Here is a 20,468-nt window from a genome sequence, read left to right as displayed (position 1 = left end):
TCATCCCATGTTGCTCTACTACCAACTCTAATGCTCTCTCCTCGAGTATTTGGTTATGTGGCCTATGTACATCTTCACAAGATTCAACGGACAAAACTTGACCCATGTGCTCTCCGATGTCTTTTTGTGGGATATGCTACACATCAAAAGGGCTATCGGTGCTATGATCCATCCTCCAAACGGACCTATGTAACTATGGATGTTACCTTCTCGGAGTCTGACACATTTTTTTCTCCAATATCCAATTCTCCTCTTCAGGGGGAGACAAGGGATGAAGAGTTGAATTGGTCGAAGTTTGAGTGGCCAAATAATACTGAGATAGAGACAGCTCCAATAGATATTGACTTAAGGAATGATATGACACAAGATCCAGAACCAACTGTAGAAGCTGAACCAAACTCCACCGAACCAGAGCCTCCTTTCTCTTCAGTATCCGCAGGCCCATCTCCTGAGAATATCTCTGAGGTAAGCACTCCTTCACATATAAGCAATTTAGATACTCCTGGTGGCTATAATTTACCTTTCAGGCATAATCGAGGCAAACCGCCAAACAAATACTCTCCAGACATTGAAAAACGAAGATCAAGATATCCAGTTGCCAACTATGTATCCACCACGAAGTTATCTGATCCATTGAAAGCTTTTGTACATGTTCTCTCTTCTAATCATGTTCCAACAGGAATTCAGGATGCTTTATCAGATTCCAAGTGGACTCAGGCAATAAAAGATGAGATGGAGGCATTAGTAAAGAATTACACGTGAATACTAGTTCCATTACCTGAAGGAAAGAAGACAGTAGGATGCAGATGGGTATTTTCCATCAAACACAAGGCAGATGGATCCATTGAGCGGTACAAAGCAAGGCTAGTTGCGAAGGGGTATACACAGACATATGGGATAGACTACCAAGAGACGTTTTCACCAGTTGCTAAACTAAACACTGTTAGAATATTATTGTCCATCGCTGCTAATCTTGACTGGCTACTACATCAGTTTGATGTGAAGAATGCATTTCTTCATGACGACCTCGAAGAAAAAGTCTATATGGACCTCTCTCTGGGCTATTCAGGGTCTTCACAAAATGTCGTGTGTAAATTGCAGCAAGCATTATATGGCTTGAAGCAGTCACCTCGAGCATGGTTCGGACGATTTAGTGTGGCAATGAAGAAATATGGGTTCAAACAGAGTGACGCAGACCATACACTCTTTCTTAAGCATAATGGAGGCAAAGTAACTGCATTGATAATATATGTGGATGACATGATTATCACAGGGGATGATAAAGAAGAGATATCTAGAATTCAGAAACAGTTGGCGTCTGAGTTCGAGATAAAGAACTTGGGAGGCCTCAAGTTTTTCCTGGGAATTGAAGTGGTTAGATCAAGATAAGGCATATTCTTATCCCAAAGAAAATATGTGCTAGACTTGCTGGCTGAAGTGGGGATGTTGGAATGTAAACCAGCAGATACTCCTATCACTCAAAACCTTAAGCTGAGTGAGTGTTCAGATCAAGTGCCAACGGATAAAGGGAGATATCAAAAATTAGTTGGCAAACTTATATACTTGTCTCATACTCGTCTAGATATTGCCTATGCCGTAAGTGTAGTTAGCCAGTTTATGCATAGCCCTAGCAAAGACCACATGGATGCTGTGACTCGAATACTTCGATATCTAAAGTCCTCACCAGGGAGGGGACTGATGTTTTCAAAGAATGATCACTTGAAAGTTGATGGCTATACAGATGCAGATTGGGCGGGGAACATTTCAGATAGGAGGTCTACCTCAGGCTACTTCATGTTTGTAGGCGGTAATCTCGTTACATGGAGAAGTAAGAAGCAAAAAGTGGTATCATTATCGAGTGCTGAAGTGGAGTTTGGTGGAATGGCAAAAGGACTTTGTGAACTCCTCTGGATTAGAAAACTGCTCACTGAACTTGGCTTTGCTCCTATTACTGAGATGGATTTATAATGTGACAACAAAGCTGCCATTGCCATATTTCATGACCCGGTTCAACATTATAGAACAAAACATGTGGAAACAGATCGACACTTCATCAAGGAAAACTTGGTAGCAAAGACAATTCGTTTCCCTTTTGTAAAGTCCGAGGATCAACTAGCAGACATACTCACAAAGACAGTTTCAAGCAAGGACTTTCACAACTCACTTGACAAGTTGGACATCAGAGACCTGTATGCATCAACTTGAGGGGGAGTGTTGGCGTGAGCTGTTAGAAATCTTTTTCTGGAAACATAAATCATATATAATTGTATCATTTTAAGGGAATAGAATTAGGCAATTATGTGTAGAATCAATTAATTAGCTACAGATTTGTGATTATCCAAAATTAGGAGTTTTTTTTCCTATATAAACTCTGTAACCCACCTTTTGACCGTATGAATGAAAATTACCTCTTGTGTGTATTGTGACTGTAGTTTTCCATGTTTTGGTGGGATTTTGAGGTGATTTTTGTTGGTGGATCTTGTGATGGAGGTGGTGGATATGGTAGTGTCACAAACAATGTTGGCATTAGGGGTGGTGGTCACACTCTAGGTGTGCAGGTAGATTATGAGAGATGTCTTGATCTGTGGTTGTGGTGGTGACTGTAATAAATATAAAATGGTGGTGGAACTGGCATGACAATGTGATCGTGTTTCTGTGATGGGTTGATTTGTTTGAGGTTGTGATAGTGGTTCCAAAAATGATGATGGTGGTGGTGCCACTGAAGGCAATGGTGAGATAGTGATCACAAGTGTTGGTGGTGGTCACAAATTATTTAATTGATTGTAATCATTAAATTGGTTTAATCCGTGACCAATAAATAATATGTAACTAGTGAAAAAGATAAATTGTGATCAATAAATAATGTGGGACTTAAAAAAATGTTAATTTGTGATTGTATAATAAGTTGTGACTTATAATTTTTGAATTGTGATTGTTGAATAAATGTGACCTGTAAAATTTTTGAATTCTGATTGTAAAATAATCTGTGACATATGAAAATTTTGATTTGTGATTGAAAAATAATATATGACTAATTAAATCATTAATTTACGATCAAATTGTATAAATCCGCAACCTTAATATATTTAATTAATAAAATATATAATTAATTAATTAAACTATAAATAAATTTTAATAAATATCTTATTTTTGAAATTTAAAACTTTTATTTTTAATTTTGAAATTGGTGGTACTTAATTTCTTAATTATGAATTTTTCCACTGACTTATTTTGTCGTAAGAAGGTTTGGTGGTTAGGGTTTATGCATATGGGCCTGTAGATGTTATTTGTGAGTTTAGGCCTAGATAATGGTTTAGATGGATTTGGTTAAATCAAACGAAATTCTTCTAGTTTGAGATGAACATTTGGTTCTGAAAGTCTGCTCGACAGTAGAGGCCACATATTGAAGTATATGGGCCAACATAACCGACAATCATGCTCAGCCTCTCTATAGATATATACTAATCGATTATGTACAAATATGAAATTCGTTAGACGAGTATAAATAGCTAAAGTGTTGTATTAGTCTCAATAGACAGCTAATGATAGAATTTTATTAGAATAAACGAACAAAACTAATTTAATTAAAACGCTTATAATTGAAATTAAATTCTCTATCAAATTTTATTTAACTTCTATCTTTATCTTATCCGGATTTCCATTATGGGTTCTGTAGCAAATGATTTTACATTTTTGGCCCCAGAGAAAGTTTACATATGAGAAGGCTGTAAATTTCAAATTTCTAGGTTAAGGTTCTAAATTTTAACCTTCTCAAATCTAGGGCAAATGGGATCTAGTTTCCTGCATTACGGGACGGACCGCCAGGCGACAGACGGGCCAGTTCCTGCTTAGAGAAAGTGGGCTGAAAATAGAAAGCCCAAGAACTAGCATCTGGACTAGACACAGGCCGATCATATTAAAGACCACCCCGCTTGTATAAACCCTACCATTTCATTCGACGTGGTGCCATTTCTCTCTCTGCCGGCAGTCCTGCAACTCGTTTCTCTACTCTACGGTCATCTTCCTTCAAATGTTTTATATTTTTGCCGTTTACTCAAGAAAATTTGCATGAATAACGAGATGCCTGAATTTATTCTGAAGGTCGGGCTGATTTTTGCTTATATCTGCAATTAATTTTCAATTAATTTCACTATTTAGTAAATGAAGCTTTCTATTAACTTCGTTCAATTAAGTAACATTCATATTGTTGCTGTTTGGTGTAAAGCTTAAATTGCAGTTTGTTTACTTCAAATTGGACTGTAATAAGAAGATATACAGTGAAAATCTAGTATTCTTCTCAGTATTTTCTTGACTTCCTTGTTTTATATTCTTTTTTTTTTTTTCCCTCTCTCTCTCTCTAGATAACTCGTGTAGTTAGTTTTTGAATTTTGATACCTGGAGTTTTGATTAGTTCATAGATTGGGGCTAATGTGTACGTACTTGTGTGTTTGTGTGGCACTCCTCTTACAGTACCAAAAATGTTATGGCATTGTTATGTTTTGCTAAAAAATCTGCCCGCAGTGTGGCAATTTGATATGATCTGCAACTCTGTCCCATGAAGTTGTGATGTAAACAATTTTTACATTTCTACTTCTTCCAAAATGTCCTGACTGAAGATATACAGTGAAAACAAGGTCATAAACTCATAATTAACTGGAGCAGATATTTAATAAGAGAAAGAACGTGTTGGAAGCTGGTCTCACTAAATATGCAGCCAAATTGTCTTGTTACAAACTACAAGTGAATTCGGTCCATTTATGAATAAATACTGTTTTGTACTTTGAGCACACTTCTGATCGATTGTAATCACTTTCAGATTATGGTCACAATATAGATTTAATGGAACAAATTTGTGCTACTATTCTACCGTATGATCTGTTTAAATGTAGTGTTGTGATGTATTTTCCAAACTGAATGTGCAATGTTGCAGAACTGAAAAAGATTGATAAGTGCACATTAAGATGGCAGAGTCTCAGAAGATAGCGTCATCCTAAAAATTGAAGGAAAAAAAATTCATCGTTCAACGATTTGGGGGGGATGAGTGAAATGTTGGAGGACTTGAAAATGGAGGTGATTGGGCCATTTTACCATCTCTATCTGCCACGAAACCTTGGTGTGTGACCAATATCAGGGATCTTGTTGCATGGCCCAGTGTGGGAAAACCAAAACCAAATGCCATTGCCAATGAGACTGATGTTCCCTTTTATAAGATCTGTGCTATTGAATTGGTGTATGGAGTTTCAGGTGTAATTGTTTTTTGTTTCTCTTTGTTTTTTTGATGACGAATTTTTAATCATAAATCTTTTAGATATCTAATTGTGATTTCACTTATAGTGATGACAGGGTAAATAGACCTATGCGTGTCATTTCCTTATTTTATTTTATTATATTTATTTTTATTTTCTATTTTTTATCTTGTCCACCTATTTGCTGCTAGTTTAACAATTGGACTAATTTCCCTTTTTTGTCTATTATGTGTGGGGTTTCAATTATGAACTTGGTTTTGTTCCCGCCCTTATTTACATATTTTTCAAGCTTGCTGAGATGTTTTATTTGTTGAATGTTTCAGCGACATCAGAAGAAGATATTAGAGAGCTATTTTCTAAAGCTCACAAGGACAGCCCCATCCATTGTATTCATAGATGAAATAGATGCGATTGCAACTAAATGGTAAATTTCCAATAACGTAATGGAGCAACAAATTGTCACAATACTAATGTTGTGCATGGATAAGTCATCGAGAATTGTCAAACCTATAAATGAAAGTGGAACTTTAAAGAATTCTGATTGCATGTCTGGGTATGTACTCATTATTGGAGCAACAAATAGGCCTGATTCTATTAATCCTGCATTGATGAGGCTTGGATGATTTGACCATGAGATTTAGCTTTTGATCTTATGAATATAGCTTAGTCCACTGCAGGGATTGTTGGAGCTGACTTGGCAGCACTTACGGACAAAGCTGGCAATCTAGCAAATGAATTGGATAATAGGCCAATGCAAGTATCAGGTTTCTACAGAACCTGTACAAGGGGAGCTTGTTGAAGAATGGTGGAGACAACCTTGATCATGTGAAGAAATAGAAAGGCTCGGCATGACAATGGCTGATTTTGAGGTAACATTGCAACCTAACATTAAATGCATATGAAAATTGTGAATGTATATCGATGCTATATGCATGCCCTTTTATTTCGTACCTTTGTTCTCCTGCATTGTTATCAAATTGGATTTTGTTTATTTGGTTATTTTTTACATATCGCCTAGTTCTTTAATTAATGTGTATTGTTTGTTGGTTTTGCGGTTCAATCTATTTTTTTCCTGGTCATGGATGGACATTGATGTTGATTTGGTCATTTGTCTTTCAACTGTTGTAATTGGTATATTTTTTCGTGGGCTAGCTTTTGGTCTATCTTTGCTTTGGAAATCTATAGCTTCCTTGTTTTTAGATATAGATTTGATGTCTTATTGGAACTCTTCTGTCATGTTGGTATGTATCCTGTGTAAATAGGTTTTGCAGCTTGAAACCTTTTAGCAAAATCTCCTTTCTTGTAATATTAATTCTCTGTACTTATCTTAGGAAGGCATTTGTCTATACTCTAGAGGCATCGTTTTTCCTTTTTCTTATTGTTTTTGGTTCCCTCATTTCCTTTCGGTTTCTGATTTACTCTTTCTATGTGATCTCCCCCTCAATTAATTGCTAAACACACAATTTTGTAGAAAGGTGCTAAAATGGTTCAACACTAAATCTTTGTGCTCCTCATTATTCACTATCAATTGGATATTTTATAGACGAGTTGTGTAGATTTTCGCTTTTTGGAGTTCCATGTCGCTATTTTTTCAGAAGCAAAGATCATAGCCCTTGATCTATCATAGTTCTTGAGAGGATTTGCAGTTTCAATTGTTCTTAAGTAATTAGTTTAGATATTTGATTCACAAGAAAGATCGTCCCCCTTGGTCTAAGTTCAACATTGGGATGTTGTTCAAGGTTCAATATCGGCTTTTGGTCAAGGTTTAAGGTTCTCTCAGTTGAGGAGAAATGATGCAATATTATAGGAGATGATTGTTTATTAAGTTTCCTATTTTGATTTGTATTTTAGGAAACATGATTAGAGTGTGATTTAATCACTTTTATAACATTTCTTTACTTAGTTATGATTTTTGAAACCCTATATAAAGGGGGTTATGTCAATATACAGTGGCGATAATGAAGGCCCGGTGAGGCAGATGCCTGCACGGGACTTTGGGCTGCTACCAATTATGCATAGCAGCCCAGGCCCATGTTAAAATAAAAATAAAATAAAATTGAATTGGGCCAATTAATTGGCCCAATTACAAGCTACAACATTACCCATATGATTGAGGAGGAGGCTTGAGCCTTAAATGGTGGTAAAAGTCGAGAAGAAGAAACCGTAGAATATTGCCCTTGTTGGTTGCTGCTGGCTTCAAGCCTCAGACCCAATGCGAGTCACGTGACGACAACTGCCTGCTTCGAGTCTTCGACGGGACGACGACTGCTTGCTTCCAATTTCTCAAGTTTTTGTATGGCTGTATCTTTATTCTTTATGTCTGCAACTCATTTTATTTCATGTATCAATGAGAATTGAGAAATATAATTTGTTTTGGTTTTCATCTATTTTATAGATTCTCTAATTCATTTTATATATCACTTAATTTCTTTGTAAAGATTGAAATTGGGTTTTAGGGTCTAAGCTAAAATTTAGGACTTTAATATTTTTCATCCACATTTTGATAATTTGACTCTTTGTTAGTTAACTTTTCAATCTTGTATTTTTTCATACCACAGGTAGCAAGTTTGTACATATTAGGCCCCATTTGGTTCCCATTTTTTTAAAAATGTATTTCTCTCTTATTTTCAATCACACATTCTTCATTAAAATAATATTACATGTAAATCAAAAATTTTTCTTTATTTTTAATCCACACATTTTCCATCAATTTACTATTTCAAAATGCATTTTTACATAAAAATGGTTCCCAAACACCCTCTTAGTGTATTGTTGGATCATTGGAGGGGTTTGTCATTTGTGGCTTGGAGAATCTATAAAATAGAATTATGTAAGTGTAGTGAATTGGAGAACCGGAGTAGATTACGTAATCGGATTGGAAATGAGTGGACGAATGATAGTCTCATCGTTTATGTGGAGAAATATGTATTATTGAGGATTGATAATGAAGTGATTTTACAAAGATATCAAAGTATGAAAACTCGTAAAGAGTAATTTTAAGGTATTTCATTTTTAGTATAATGTTTGTGTACTGGGTTATAATGCGGTTATTTTTTTTTTTTTTTGTAAATTTTCTAATTTTGTCCGCACTGAAAAAGCTTTCTAGGCCCACTTCTGGAAACCTCTATATGTCCCACTTCCTAGTCCAGATGAGCGTGGTTTAATCTTGATAGCTATTGGTAGGAAGAAGCCAATAGATGTCAATGTGGAGTTGATTGCAATTGAAAGTGACAGTACTTGTAAAAATTTCAGTGGAGTTGACCTATTGCTCTAGTTTGTCTATAATTGATTGTTTCTTTATAGAGTAACATTATTTTAGTAAAAATGGTCTTGATTACTATTAATATTTAATTAAAATAAATAGCTTTTAGTAGATTGGAAGGTTCATAATTATTTGATATGAGTAATTAGTGTTAGTTAAAGCATAAATAACAAAGATGACGAAAAAATGCTTTGTTAATATTTTGTGAAGCACAAAAAAGTCATCCTAAAGAAGACTTGAATGAATGTTCTAGTGAGAAAATGAGAGTTGCATTCTATTTCTTCTCTCTTCACGTAAATGTTCATCCCTTATGATTATCAATCACAAGCTTTGATACTTTTATTTATGCTAGATGAATAAAATTGTTATGGAAGCTATTGTGGACAAATAAATTCGGGGAACGAAGTTTTATATGCCGCACTATTGACCATCAAATACACTTCAATCGGGCACTGGAGAAAATATTTTCATCTGTTTCAGGTACAATATGAATTTTTATTAGGTTTGATTTTGTTATTGTAATATAACTCAAGAAAAATAAGTGTATCTGTGTCAATTTTTATATTTGACTGCAGAAGATAAGAAAATGTCAATAGTTGTCAGAAAGCTTCATAGCGACTTTAGAATGGACCTAATCACGTGAAAAAAGCACTCGTAGGATTTATAGTTATATGTACACTATTAATGAAGAAGCAAGCGAAGAAATTTTTTGTTTTGAAGAAAATAATTCTTAAAAGTTTTTGATTTAGGAAATTCAGTCTAATTTTTCATTTTTACATTCTTGTCAATTAAGCTTTAGAAGTCATAATCTTTAGGAAGTTTAGTTTAATTTTTCATTTTTACATTCTTGTCGATGAAGCTTTAGAAGTCATAATTTTTTAAGACTTATTATCTTTGAAACCAAAAAATTTCATTGCCTGATTCTTCACTAAAAGTGTACAAACAACTATAAGTCATAGGAGTGCTTTTTTCACGTGATCAGGTCCATTCTAAAGTCGCTATGAAGCTTTCTGACGACTGTTCATGTTTTCTTATCTTTTGCAGCCAAGCATAAAAATTGACACAGTTATTTACTTTTCTTGAGGTATATTACAATAACAAAATCAAGCTTGATAAAAATTCATACTGCATCTAAAACAGATAGAGATATTTTCTCCGATACTCAATCGAAGTGTATTTGTTTGATAGTCAATGGTGTTGCATATAAAGATTTGTTCTCCAAATTTATTTTGTTTGCAATAGCTTCTATAGCAGTTTTATTCATCTAGGATAAATAAAAATAACAAACTTGAGACTGATCGTTACAAGGGATGAACATTTACATTAAGAGTGAAAGAAGAAATAGAATACAATTCCCATTTTCTCAATCGAACAACATTTGTTCAAGTCATATCAAATTTCTTTAAGATAACTTATTTATGCATCACAAAATATCTTGAATGGCAATAAAGCATTTTTTTCGCCATCTTTGTCGTTTATGATTTAACAAACACTAATTATTCACATCAAACAATTATGAACCTTCCAATTTACTAGAAATTATTTATGTTAATTAAATATTTATAGTAACCAAAACCAGTTTCTAAAATATTGTTACCCTATGAAGAAAACAATCAAGTACAGACAAACCAGAGTAGATAGGTCAGCTTCACTGAAATTTTCACACGTACTGTCACTTCCAATTGCCATCAAGTCCACATTGGCATCTATTGGCTTCTTCCTACCAAGAGCTGTCAAGATTAAACCGCGCTCATCTGGATTGGGAAGAGTGACATAAGAGGTTTCCAGGGGTAGAATACAATACAATACAATTGTTATTTACGAGTTTTCATACTTTGATATCTTTGTGAAATTACTTTATTACTAATCTTCAAGAATATATCTTTTTCCACATAAACGATGTGGCTATCATTCATCCACTCATCTCTAATCCGATTTCATAATCTATCATTCACAATATTCATGGCAGAAAATACTCTCCACAGTAGTCATGGCACCCGAAAGAATTAGTGCCAAAGTCAAAAGCTTGCAAACCAGTAGGTATGCTCTATTCTTATTTTTCAAAACTAATTTATGTGCTAGAGCGCTAAAGCTATTCAATTCTTCGAACTCTTTATTAAAGAGAATGTCAAAATTATAATTATCAAGTTGATATTCCACTATGAAGAGAACTACCATTGAAAAATTTTGTGGATAAAACTTTCTTTTGTCAAAAGCAAAGAATGAATTTTGTGGACACAGACAAGCTAAACAAAAGGACCAACTCAGCAATTACCTCTAAGAAACGATCATTCAATTCTTGAAATTGCATATCGATGATAGCGTAGAATAAATCTACCAAAAAGTGATGCAAGTTGGTTATTTGTGGAGGATTACGATGAGAGCGAATACCATAAACATAACATCCATGTTTGGCACATCAATATAATGATTCTGACAAAAGGAACTTGTTGCAAAAAAGAATCCCATCATCTCTCAGAAGTTGGGAGTCGTTTTTTGCAAACATTCACCATGTCCATTGCATTGATAATGTCTTGATCTTTCCTTTGCAATTCCTGTGACAAATCATTTGAAATACTCAAGACACTTCTCATTAAATGTAGATTAAATGTAAAATCAAACGATTGTATTGACTCCAATAAATTGAATGCATAACTTTTTTTTATCACAAGTACTAGATTCATCTTCAACAGTTATTTCAAGTACATCAATAATAGCCTTAAAAATGCTAATCAAGCTAACCAAAGAATTATAATGAAATCACTAATGCGTATCACCTAAACGTTGAAGAGTGGTTTTTTGATTAAGGCCCCGTCCACTTAAGATATCATCATTCTCCAATGCCTCAATAATGAAGTCTGATTGTTTCTCTTGTAGAAGATTACAACGTTTAGATGTTATAACATTATTTATCACATTAGCAACCACATGAAAGAATTTAATAATCGGTATATTCTTCTTTGCCATAGCTACTAATTGCGGTTGATGAGCAAAATAATGAGCTTAAAAGGCACAACGGTTCTAATTTAAAATGAGTGCTTTGAGACCACTGAATTGACCTTGCATATTGCTTGCCCGTCGTAACTTTGTCCCCTTAGATTAGAAATGCTCAAGTTATATCTAGAAAACTTGTTATCAATAGCGGCCTTGAGTGAGACAACAATGGTACTGGACAGATGTTCAATACCTATGAAACATTCATTTACAAATTCATTTTTCACATGTCGTAACACAATTGACATTTGCTCCTTTGTTGACACGTCATGAGATTCATCAACTAAAATAGAAAATAATGAATCTCCAACATCTATAATCACATTTATCGTTTCAGCAGCACAAGCACTTACTCTATTCTTTTATACTTTAGGGGATGTTAGATTGCAATTTTGAGGAGCATTTTCCAACGTCACAGCCTTAACCTCATGATTATGATCAGCTAGGAATTGTAATTGAATTAGGAAGTTACCTTAATTGAGAGAATTCTTAAATTCATCATGACCCTGAAATGAAAGCCCTTGTTGCAACAAAACTTGAACACAGTCAATTGATGCAATAAGATAGACACGATAATCATGTCGCATTTGTTTGGACTGCTTGAAGAAAATTGATTGACCGTGTTGCTCTTGATTTATCAAGGCTTCACATTTAATGCGAGCTTGATTATGTGAACTTTTATGCTTTCCAACTTAAGTAGCAAGTCTCTTCTTAGTTTTTGATACGTAAATCCTTCACCAACAAATGAGTTGCCTCCACCTTGTTTCGCACTATTTGTTTTGAAAAGGTAAAAAGTTGTTTCTTCTGCCACACTAGACTCCAAAAAGAGGTCAAGAAGGTGAGATCTCTTATTGGCAACCTTGACAAACCTTTAGGTATTTGTTCATTGGCGTATTCAGGTGAGTTTCCTTTCTCTATTGCGTCATGGACTTAGGAGCTACTGAACATATGACCAACTCACAAAATATTTTTTTCACATATTTCCCATGTCCAAGCAACAGGAAAATAGTCACAACTTATGGTTCTTTGACCAAGGTAGCAGGTGCAGGAGATTTCAAAATAAGCCCATCATTGACCGTAAAACGTTCTCCATGTCCCTAGACTGTCCACAAATATTGTCTCTAGACAAAAACTCACTCATGATTTACATTGCAATGTGGTTTTTCATTATAGTTAGTGTATTTCAGGACAAGGATTCGGGGAAGATGATTGGACATGCTAGAGAATGGGATGGGCTTTTCCTAACTCGAATCACCGAGGCAATCAAGTATCATCAAGGGCAAATTACCTCATTCTTTTGTTTGAGTTTTTTCATCCAATATAGAGAGTGGCTTCACCATTGTTGACTTGTACATGTGTCATTTAGGGTTATTAAACATAATTCTCATGTTACTTGGATTTTTTGGCTCATACATAAATTTGATGTTAGTACTGTTCATCCAAATTTTTGTTCCATGATTAAGAATCAATTTAAGGTCAATATCAAAAGGTTTGGGTTGGTTCAATCAAGTCCTATCTCCGTACTTTAAGAAGAATTAAGGGATAGTACACGAGTCATCTTATGTTAGTACTCTACAGCAAAATAGAGTAGCAAAAAAGTAAAATTGACACCTTAAATCAACCTGAGCCTTCATGTTCCATAGAGATGTACCTAAATCCTTTTGGGTAGAAGCAGTTCTTACAGCCACACATCTAATAAATCGTTTACCTTCCAGAATCTTGGGATTCAAGAGTCAAATGGAAATACTATCGACATTCTATCCTAACCTACACACTACAAATAATCTTGTCCCTAGGATGTTTGGGTGTATATCATTTGTCCATGACCATAGTCAAAATAGGGGAAACTTGGATCCTAGGGTGTTAAGATGTGTCTTTGTGGTTATTCGTCAATTTAGAAAGGGTGCAAGTGTTACCACCCTCCATCAAAGAAATTCTATGTCTCGGTGGTGTTCCTTTCAATGAATTAGAGTTGTATTTCACAGCTCCTTATCTTTAGGGTGAGAATTCAATAATGGTAAATAAGGATAGTTTTTTGCCTAACTTACTGTCACTTTCCAGGTCCAGATCAGTTCCTCATTCCACTATGTTGAATTCCGTGTCTCCTTGTCTGAACTCGTGCCCGTGCTCAAAATCCTCAAGAAAAAAGATGGACTCTACTTTTGAAAATGTAAATATTTGGCAAGGGCAAGGTGTTTTCAAGGAAGATGGTTGTCCTTGAATCTGTGCAAGTACAAGACACGAACCCGGATTTTGAGAATGCGGCAACAATTTCTAACCCTTCATTGCAAGCTAAAACTGAATCTAATGTGAGCAATAATGACAGGGCCTTCCCATTGCTCACAAACCGACATTTATATCCTCTTGCACATTTCTTGTCTTTTAAACATTTTTCCCCATCTCATAGAGCCTTCCTTGTTAGCTTAAACACCATTGTCATTCCTGCCACCTTATCCAAGGCTTTGTCCAATGAGAAATAGAAACAAGCTATGAATGTAAGGATAGAGGTCCTTAAAAAAACTTGGGAATTGGTGAAGTTGCTAACAAGAAAGAGATTAGTGGGATGTAAAATGGGTTTATATAGTGAAGTATAGGGCAGATGGATCGATAGAAAGATACGAGGGAAAGTTGGTGGCTAAAGGTTATACTCAATCATATGGAATCGATTACCTAGAGACTTATGCTCCAATTGCAAAGATAAATACTGTTAGAATCTTGTTGTCATTAACAACTAATTATGGTTGGAATAGCAGCATTTTGATTTTAAGATTGCATTGTTTGCCTGGAGAACTAAAGGAAGAAATTTATATAGAGGTCGTATTAGGTTATGGGAATAATTTGGCTGGTTATATTGTGTGTAGGTTGAAGAAAGCCTCTATGGACTTGAGAAATCACCATAGGCATGGTTTGGAAGATTTGCAAGAGTTATGATAGCCATGGGATATATATAGACAAAGCTAAAGGGATCATATGCTGTACATTAAACACTCACCTTCAAGGGAGTCACAGTTTTCTTAGAATATGTTGATGACACAATAGTGATCGGGATTGATGATAAGGAGAAGATAGTTTGCAAACCAGCAAGTACTTCATTAGATTCGAATGTTAGACTTGGAAAGGTAGAGGAAGATGTTGCAGTAGACATGGAAATGTACCAGTACTTGTAGGAACCTATTTATCTGTCACACACATCCGGATATAGCGTATGCAGTGTTAGCCAGTTCTTGCATATCCCCAAGGAACTCTTGGTAGGGAGACCTATTTCATTTTTTTTCTTTCACTCCTTTCACCAGTAGGTACGAATGAGGAGGCGAATCCAGTGCCACTGATCAGCCGTTGTGAGTGGCGAATGTATTGCCTTAGGCGTTGTTGCTAAACGGAGCTTGAGTTCGTTGCATACAATGACGATCAGATCCCGTCGTGTACGGCATTCAGATCTCGTCGTGCACGACATTCAGATCTCGTCCCGAGCGGCAACGAACTTAGAGTGTTGGGCACAGTGGTGTACACTCTGGTTGTCATGATGGGTTTGTGGTGGTTTTGTGGTTGATTTGTAGGAGTTTGGTTATGTTGCGATCTGGCAACGATGATAGTGTAGGAGTTTGGTGTGTGGTTACTATGGTGGTGGTAGGTTTGCATTGATGTGATGTAGTGGTTGTTGTGGTGGTGATTTTGCACGGTCTGGTGAGACGACGGTGGCCATGGGTAGATGGGATGGGATAGGAGCTGTTTGTGACCAATTATTTGGTTGATTGTGATCAATAAATTGGTTAATTTGTGACCTAAAAAATGTAATTGTGACTCACAATTTATTAAGTTGTGACCACAAAATTAATTTGACAATTAATTTGATAATGTGTAATTGATAAATGAATTGTGACCAATAAAAGTTTTGATTTTGTGACCGATGAATAATGTCCTATAGAATTTTTAATTTGTGCTCGAGAAATAATTTGTAACCAATTAATTTGATAATTTGTGATGAAATTATATAGATTTGTGACCTTAATATGTTTAATTAATAAAATATTTTTTTATTCAGTTATTTCATAAACAAAATTTAATAATATCTGATTTTTGAAATTTTTAACATTTTTTATTAGTTTTGAAATCGGTCAAAGTTAAACTCATATGAATTTTTTCCTAAAGCCAAATCCACTATCTGAACTCATCATTAACTAACCCTTACCCATATACAATTGGCTCAACCAAGTAAGACACGTGCAAGGCCTGTTACACGATATAGTTGAGTTATGTAATAATGTATGTATAAGAAAATATTATGTGTTAAGCATATGTTGCTAAATGTTTCGAGGCAGACAACATTGTAAATAGGGTATATTGACAAATGAAAGATTATGAGGAACAAATTAGCAATATACATTTTACCCTTAATTGCAGAATAAATTCAAATTTAAAAAATTGAGAAACGCAAAAGGAAACAATATAACCTTCTGAAAGCAAGCTTTAGCAGGAAGTATTAATATTAAATGCCCTTGAACGTGTATAATAGTTCTCTATATCGTAATGTTAACCTCCCTTCCTAAAAAATGCAAAAATACTAAAAAACATACAAAAATATCTTAGTCCTTTTTCAGGATAATTGTATCTTCAGTTGACTCCAAACTTGCGGAGGCAAAACCAGCTATCATCGAGACTAAAGACACCATTTAGACAAGTAGAAAAAAATGCATCAACATATAAAGCGGGAGAGTTAAAGTAATTAATTGGGATCCAGAGCGTTGCTGGTTTTTACAGCGTCTCTTTGATTCATCTTCACCTCATTAATATTCTAATTAAGCCGAACCAAAATTTAAACATCGGACTCTAAATGTAAATTCCAAATCGCAATTCCCTTCAAAACTCGTGCAATAAACTCAACACCCTAATTAATTTAGCTTCAAAAAGCACAAACCTTGAAAATCCAATTGGAGTTGGCAAACAAAGTAGCTCCTTTCACGAACCAAAACAAAAACAAAAATAAAAACTAGGATAAATAGGTTCCAATTATTTTCATAACTTTACATGACGAAAGGTTACAGTTTTTGTCCATGGATCCCGTAAACTCAGGTACTCGATAACTTAATAATTCTTCTAACTATACAAAGTACTATTGGGATTTGGCCTCTTCCTTCCACCACACCTCACACGTACATAGTAGACCACGAACCCCTGATGGTGGCATTCAATTGCTAAACATGAGATCAAAAGAAGAAGAAGAAAAAGGGATATCCTTATGCTCAGGCCTGTACAATCATCCAGATTAAATCTATTGCAAATTCCTTCTTGCCATTCCTTAATGAACTTTTATAATAAATGTATTTCACAAGGTAAAGGCATAAATGAAGACATGAAAACACTACGAAACCAAATCTTTTGAGAAGCAAGCTTTGTGCAAGGTTTTCATTAAGAGTCTTAAACCTTATACTTTATATACCCTTTGTCAAGGATGAATAAGGTACGTGCTCTCCGGTATCACCGTTTATAGACTTGACAGGGCTATCATACCATGTGGAGGTACTAAATATTTTGCGTTCAAGCCAATATCGATCATCTTCATCTTTCTTCTATGTCAGCATCTTGAAGAACATCTTTCACTAATAGATGGCATGCCTTAGATGTTAGCTCTTCTGTCCTCCAAACAGAAACTTGATATAGTCTCTAGCTAATGCAACAATATCTGCACCATCGTTGATGTGTCAATGTACTGAAACAAAGTCCACATGTCAAATAAGTAACTTTAGGAATAAATAATAAAAAAATACAAGCTCATTATGTAGTAAGCTAGAAAATATTCCAATTTCCAATCGATACACGAATGAAGTAATGTTCTAGTGGATAGACTATGAGAATCACAACAAAAAAACTGATTTTTGGCAACACTAAAGAGGCAACATTTGTTAATTGAGTGTTGTTAAAGGGGGTCTATTGTATAATTTTAATAAGTGAATGTTGCCATTGGTTAACATAATTGAGCTTTGGCAACATTTTTTAAATGTATGTTACTAATGTCATATTTTGCAACGTTTATTGAATGTTATGAAAAGTTTCATTTTTTGTAGCGTTTATTGAATGTTGTTAAAATCTGACTTTACAACAACGTTCAGTGAATGTAGCTAAAAGTCGTAATATATAGCATTTTGCAACGTTTACTAATTGTTGCAAAAAGTGAACTTTTTTGCAACATTTATTGAATGTTGTGAAAAGTTTTATTTTTTGCAATGTTTATTGAACGCTTTTAAAATTTGAACTTTACATAAACACTTTTTTGCAACATTTATTGAATGTTGTGAAAAGTTTTATTTTTTGCAACATTTATTGAACGCTTTTAAAATTTGAACTCTACATAAACATTTGGTGCATGTTGCTGAAACTCTTAATATATAGCCTTTTGAAACGTTTGTTGGCTTTAACAAAAAGTTAACTTTTTTGTAACATTCATTGAATGCTGCGAAAATTTTCATTTTTTTTCAATGTTTATTGAATGTTGTTAAAATCTGGCTTTACACCAACGTTCAGTGCACATTGTTGAAACTCGTAATATATGGCCTTTTGCAATGTTTATTAACTAATGCAAAGTGAACTTTTTGCAACGTCACTTTTTATAACGTTTATTGAATGTTTGGAAAAGTTTCATTTTTTGCAATATTCATTAACTATTGCGAAAGCATTCAAAAAAAAAATCACTTTTTGCAACGGTCGTTAAATGCTGTGAATAGTAGCCCACGACCCAATTAAAATTCACCCAGCCCATAAGGTAAAGGGACTTCTTTTGCAAATTTGTGACAGTTATACTTAACTCTCATTGGACCCATTATTTTCATTTGGAGAATGAAAAGAAACAAGCAGGGAAGAATCAAGAGAAGAGAAGAAATGAGGAGATGAAAAGAAAGAAGAGAGAAAAAAATGAGGAGAAAGAAAAGGATGGCAACATTAATGACGTAGGGTGTTCAATTTCTTCCTTTTAGAGGTAAAGCAGCAGATTTGCTTCAATTTAATTTTAGGGTTCATGAAAAATTGGTTTATTTTCGAAGTTTAGAAAGAATTAAAGGTTATTAAGATGTATTTAAGTTATTCAAGAATATTAATGCAAGGACAACTGTATATTGGAAGATTCATGTTGAAGTCATTGTAAATTATAGATTGAATCTTTAAAATTGTTGTAGTTATATGATATCAATCAGTTGATTAAGGATTCAAGGTTTAATTTCTCAGTTATTCAAGAAATTGCTATTTTTTGTCAATGATTTCAGTGACGCTTTCCAATATGCAGAAACTGGTGCCACATTTCAATAGTCTGGAAATACAATGCTGGTTAAGTCTTTTGATTTTCTTGGATTTTTAGTATGAAAACCAATTCAAGTGTTAAATATTGGGGATTATGTGTTAAAAATAATTTATATAAAGCAGTTTATGGTGGTGACCCTTCTCTGCATTTAAGATTTTGAAGCTGTGGAAAAGAGAGATCAGTTACAGCTTGTAACATTTCTTTTTTCCTTTTCCACTCCATCTTTCTAGCTTTTGACCATTTATTTGTCTTATTTGCTTTCCATTATTGTGGTAGGTATGGTCATTATTGTCAAAATGAGGCATAGTAGACCAGACTTTCTACTGTATGTGTTGGATTAGTGGCCTGGTTATGATACATTACTGCTATTTAATTACAATTTGGTGTAGATTCTACTAATATTGTATTTCTAACTTTCCTTAGTGGTAGAGAGAGTAACCAAGTACCTCTGTTAGACAAGCAACTATTTTCTTTCTTCAAGATTTGTTATGAGATATTTGAAACCTCTTTCTTTGCTGGAAAAAAAAATTAAAATTGAAGCTTTATTAGTAGTCAGTTCATCTCTAATTTTATAATACCAACATATTTTCATAGTAATTGGCAAAGATTGTTGTTTCTTTAGTTCTTCTGATGTGTATATTTGGTGTTTCATCATCTTACTATTGTATCCAGCATGCTCAAAGACATGCATGCTAATGCATTTTACTTTAAGAAGTTCAACATTCTATTGGTGGTTATTTTACTTGCTGAAGTTTCTATACAATTCTCTCTGATAATTACTGAAGGAAAAAGGTATAGCCTTCCAAACTCGAGGATAATGATCCATCGGCCTCTTGGTGGACCACAAGTTAGACAAACTGACAGATATTGTATCTATTCTTTTTTCTTTTTTAATCAGTCCGCGATGTATTTATTCGACTCCATATTATTATAAACAAGGTGATTGTTGTTTCTTCTTTGTTTATGACTTATGTCATTGATTCTCAAGAGGGTTCATAATATATTTTATACTTTTGACTTCTAATTTCTTTTCCATTTTTATATGATCACAATTGCATGTAGAACTTTTCTTGAATTTTGATAGTGAAATCGTCTCTTAATTGTGAGCTAACAAATGAAATATGATTATTTGATGTAAAATCATTTAAAGAAATAATAATGTTGCGTGATTAGTTCTTTTTTTGCCAATTTTGTTGATGGATTAATGACCAATTCTTCTCCTTATATCTATTAATTTTCAGGAAGGTGCAATGACCTAAATTATGGTGTTTTTCTTTGTAGCGAGCCTTTTTTGGTTCCAATTTTGTTGCGAACTTTAATTTCTTTTTGCGCACTTTCTCCTAGTAAAGTAATCTAAATGCTGCTGTTGCCGATATAGGCTAAAATGTGGATTATTAGATGGATAACTTGTGCTTTTCGAAAAGATTTTTTTTAGAAAAGACATTGTCCAACAATATTTGTTTTTGTTAGTTGGACACTTGAAAAGTACTATAATTTTAAGGTTTTTCTTTTTCTCTTACAATAAGCATGTGATATTTATTATTTGTGATGTGATGACTGATTTATTATTTATTGTTATTGTACAAATAAATTTAAAGACTATAGACATGTAGAATAATATATATATATATATATTTGTATATAACAATTTATATTGTATTTTTTTTTTAAAGGTAAG

General features: G+C 34.1%; 1 long non-coding RNA gene across 5 annotated transcripts; it reads left to right on the top strand.

The window, feature by feature from the left end:
* Nucleotides 1–3,951: 3,951 nt before the first annotated feature.
* LOC111412145 lies at nt 3,952–20,195 on the top strand. 5 transcript variants are annotated; one of them, XR_002705971.1, is made up of 3 exons: nt 3,952–4,101; nt 5,570–6,115; nt 20,032–20,195. It is a non-coding gene; the product is annotated as an uncharacterized LOC111412145 (long non-coding RNA). The 5 variants fall into 5 exon arrangements; XR_002705969.1 differs by lacking the exon at nt 20,032–20,195 and adding an exon at nt 19,576–19,814; XR_002705972.1 differs by lacking the exon at nt 20,032–20,195 and adding an exon at nt 12,690–15,307.
* Nucleotides 20,196–20,468: the final 273 nt, after the last annotated feature.

The sequence above is a fragment of the Olea europaea genome, chromosome 16 (assembly GCF_002742605.1).
Source record: "Olea europaea var. sylvestris chromosome 16, O_europaea_v1, whole genome shotgun sequence".
NCBI classification, from domain to species: Eukaryota; Viridiplantae; Streptophyta; class Magnoliopsida; order Lamiales; family Oleaceae; genus Olea; species Olea europaea.
This window is presented reverse-complemented; position numbering and strand designations above follow the sequence as displayed.